This window comes from Protomyctophum parallelum (assembly GCF_964188405.1).
Source record: "Protomyctophum parallelum genome assembly, chromosome: 23".
In the NCBI taxonomy this organism is placed as follows: Eukaryota; Metazoa; Chordata; class Actinopteri; order Myctophiformes; family Myctophidae; genus Protomyctophum; species Protomyctophum parallelum.
Window position 1 is genome coordinate 31,524,656 of NC_139715.1, and position 4,596 is coordinate 31,529,251.

Below are 4,596 nucleotides of genomic sequence, written 5' to 3' on the forward strand. Positions count from 1 at the left end.
AGAAATGTTGCCTTTGTGATCTGTACCTTCATATTGTGGTTCTAACAGAGTTCTACTTATAGGCTTGTCTACTCTTGCCATTGTGGAACACATCAACAGTGTGGTTACCTTAGCACTTTTAATGGATTCCCAAGATGGAATACCATCAAGTTGAATTTACTGAGCTGTTCTTACTCTGCCATGGTCACATATACAATTTCCATAGTCCTGTTCTTACCCCAAATTGTTGTTTGTTTTTGTATTTAATTGTTTGGTGTTTGTTGCAATAAATACATGAAATGGAATTTGTTGGATTCAATTTAAAAAGGTATCCTTGAGTCACTAGCTCAAAACAGAATGCAGTTCACAAGTATGGAGCTCAGCCTATAATTGATTTGATTGACATGCTGCATGCCATGAGTGTATAAAGTGGTATTTCTTTTTAAATGAAATAAGCTACTCTAAGATGAGCTGTGGTCATAACAGCACTGTAACTTTAAAGACGTTTAACAGTCTAAAGTGAGAACAGCAAATGTTCTTTAACATAAATTTGTAAGTGTAAAAAAATATATACTAATCACAAAACACTTTAGGTTTTGATAAACAGGCTATAGTGCATTTGTTCTCACTTTAAAGTAGTTTTTTTTTCATGCAGCTTATCAAAGAAGTGCTGTGGTCACAGCACTGTTTGAGAAACTTGTTGAAAACTTTATATCCAACTTAATTGTTTAAATAAAGTCTGGAGTGAGAACAGCAAAAGTAATGTATTAAACAAAACAATTATATTTCTGGTTGATTAAAAGTGCAAAAGTTTTTGTCATCTAAAACTAAGACTAAGAGTAAGAGATGACAATAACTGGTATGCAATGTAATTACATTATGGCAAACTAAACATCTTGTTTGCTCAATGAAAGAGTAAATGTGGGAAACAGAGTAAAAATGTTCCCACAGATGGTTTTAAACAATAACCTAAATCTCAGTTGAGTCGTCATGAACCCTGATCATCACCTTTAGATTCAATCATTCTGGCAAGGGGTAGAGGTGTCTGAAAAGGATTTTCATCCCTTGACCTGTCACCTCTGCCTTCAACCTTAAATACAACCTCCAAATTCTTATTAGTGTGAAATGCCTAGTGGCGCAAGAGGAAAGCATAGGTCTCCCAAGCTGAAGGTGGTGGGTTTGAATCTTGCTCAGAGCAATCCTTCATTTTCTGGCTTTTTAAGGCCAAAGTGCCGAGGCAGGCCGCCTCCCTCCTCACGCCCTCTTTTGGCTCCGGTGGGAGGGGGAGGATCTTTTTTGGGAACCCGCCTCTGGGGCGGGATTTTCTTTATGAGCCTGCCTCCTGGGGGCGGAGCTTAAGAAATGTATATATTAAGCAAAGTGATTTTTGTACTTTTCACATTAATTTGATTGAACCAGTTTATTTTTATTATTTTTATTGAGATATTTGAGTTTTTTTATGACACTTTATTTCAGCTGTTTTGTTTGATTTTATTTTTGTTTGACCTTTTGGTTGAGTATTGGTTTTCTTTGAGGTTTGAACCTATGACGTTTGGTTTATGAAGCCTAGTTTTTATCTATTGAGCCACACTGGCATGTAAGGTATAATCGGGAACTTATATTTAACCAGCCTTTTAGAATTTAGATGGACAGTGAAAATGTTCTTCAGGGGACTTGAACCCAGAATGTTCTGTTTATAAACCCCAGGCTTATCACCTGCGCCACACTGGCATGTAAGGTACAATCGGGAACTTATATTTAACCAGCCTGTCAGAATAAAGAATGGACTGAAAATGTCCTGTGGCAGGTTCGAACTCGCAACCTTTGGTGTACAAACACTGGATTTTACTCATGAGCCACACAGGCATAAGTGATGCAGTTGAGAATGTCTGACTTAACCCACCTTTCAGAATATAGAGGTTCTTTAGGAGTTCCATTAGGAGGTTAAAAAACAATGCACACTTTAGGAGGTTCAAACACTGCACCTTTCAGAAGGACAGTGAAAATGTTATTCAAGAGGCTTGAACCTCTAATTGTTTGATTTGTTGTTTCAGTTTTTATATTGAATATTTTTAGAGTTTTTTGTTGATTGTTAGTTTTGTTTGAGTTTCTTTTAGTTTTGTTTGAGTATTAGTTTTGATTGAGTTTCTTTTAGTTTTGTTTGAGTTTTTTGTTGATTATTAGTTTTGTTTTGTTTGAGTTTTTTGTTGATTATTAGTTTTGTTTGAGTTTCTTTTAGTTTAGTTTGAGTTTTTGGTTGATTATTAGTTTTGTTTGAGTTTTGAACCAGTAACCTTTGGATTGTAAACCTCAGATGTATCTTTTGAGCCACGCTTGGCTGTAAGGTACAATCTGGGACTTATTTTTAACCCACCTTTTAGAATTTAGATGTGAAAATGTTCTGTTGCAGGATTGAACTCTGGATTTTATTCTTGAGCCACATATGCATGAGAAAAGCAGTTGAGAACATATTACATAACTGACCTTTCAGAATTAAGAATGGACAGTGAAAATGTTCTTCAGGAGATTTGAACCGTGAATGTCCTGTTTATAAACCCGAGGTTTATCCCTTGAGCCACACTGGCATGTAAGGTGCAATTGGGAACTTATATTTAACCATCCTTTTAGAATTTAGATGGACATTGAAAATGTTCTTCAGGAGACTTGAACCCTGAATGTTGTATTTATAAACCCCAGGATAATCGCCTGAGCCACACTGGCATAGGTGATGAATTTGAGAACGTCTTACTTCACTCACCTTTCAGAATGGACAGCGTCTGAAAATGTATTTCAGAAGACTTTTTAGTGACATTATGAAGGTCACTAAACACTGCTCATTGAAATATTAAATGCGAGTGCAGAATAAAGTAGTTCCAACCTAAATCTCATTTCTTGTCATAATGAACCCTAATGATTTTGGTTAGGCATTTGGACACAAGTAGGCATACGAGCTTGTAGGTCTGCTATTTTTGAAAAACTACAAAAATAGTTTGTGCATGCAGGTACTATTATGACTTATGATAACATTTCATGTAAACACACAAGCAGGACACATGTAAAACATTAAGCCTTCCATCACTGCAGGGACTTGAACCCCATTTCAGAAACCTGAAAGTACCTTATACCGGTGATTGTTTTGGCCATGCTAACATGTCCTTACTTGCATGATAAAATAAACCATCTGCTGATGCACAAACCTGGACTGTCAATGTTGTAATCTTGAATCATTGGATGTTTCTGCGTCTCGCAACAGACACCGTCCTCCAGGCGACCCGACCATGGCTGATGAGACACCGGCTTGTGTCCAAGTGGATGCTCCAGGCGCTGTGGGTGAAAAGGTATAAAATATGATAAGAATAGCCTGCCTTGATCAAGCACCAACACAGCTTTCCTTCATTGTTTACTGATTGACCTGTAATGACAATGTACAATAGCGCAGTTGTTCTCAGATTGGGTCCAATAGCAACATATGTTTGTTTTGTGTAATATAGCATAAACAAAGCTAGCCACTTTAAACCATAGGCTATACCTCAGCTATTTGAAAATAGAAGATCACAATGTTGGGAGCTTATAGATCTGCTATTTCCAAATAGCTAAATTGGGTTAAGGTTATAGGGTTAATTATTAGGATGTGAGTTGTTCCATACTGAGCATATTGTAGATCGGCTATCTTATATTTCTGAATTCACATGCAAGTAAAGACATGGTGTTGCAAAGCAAAAGAAAGCGCTGGTAGTGTACTATCCAAGCTTCTGCCTGGATATAGGGTTCGAAGCCCTACAGCGCTGTAACCTGCTGACTGCCTCACCTTAGTCCTGTTGTATGTTCACATTAAATATGAAATTCACTATTTCACCAGTGTTAAGATGCTGTGTTTAGATTACCCCACCTGAAACTAATCTAAACGCTGTGCTACAGTATGCCGTACGATATGGGCTATTAGACGAGCGTCTAAAAATAGACGTCTAAAACACGTCTAAAAATAGACGTGTTTTAGACGTCTATTTTTAGACGTTTTTTATCCCATTTTTGACCATGGGCTATAGCCCATACCGTACGTTATATTATAGCACGCCGTTTTTCATCATTTTTGAAGTTTTGAAAAAAACAAAAAAAAAAACAAAACATGGGTTATAGCCCATCGTTAAAAAAAAAGAAAAAAGAAAAAGTAACCTCGTTTTTCATCATTTTTGACCATGGGCTATAGCCCATACCATACGGCATATTATAGAACGCCGTTTTCATCATTTTTGAGGTTTTGAAAAAAATGAAAAAAAACAAAAAAACATGGGTTATAGCCCATCGTTTAAAAAAAAAAAAAAAAAAAAAAAAGTAACCTCGTTTTTCATCATTTTTGACCATGGGCTATAGCCCATACCATACGGCATATTATAGCACGCCGTTTTTCATCATTTTTGAGGTTTTGAAAAAAAAAAAAAAAAAAAAAAACATGGGTTATAGCCCATCGTTTAAAAAAAAAAAAAAAAAAAAGTAACCTCGTTTTTCATCATTTTTGACCATGGGCTATAGCCCATACCATACGGCATATTATAGCACGCCGTTTTTCATCATTTTTGAGGTTTTGAAAAAAATGAAAAAAAAACAAAAAACATGGGT

General features: G+C 36.2%; 1 long non-coding RNA gene across 1 annotated transcript; it reads right to left on the reverse strand.

The window, feature by feature from the left end:
- Nucleotides 1-1,458: 1,458 nt before the first annotated feature.
- On the reverse strand, nt 1,459-2,872 carry LOC310854166. The gene is made up of 2 exons (XR_014568875.1): nt 2,597-2,872; nt 1,459-1,746 (listed from the first exon to the last, which is right to left on the reverse strand). It is a non-coding gene; the product is annotated as an uncharacterized lncRNA (long non-coding RNA).
- Between the last annotated feature and the right edge of the window lie 1,724 nt (nt 2,873-4,596).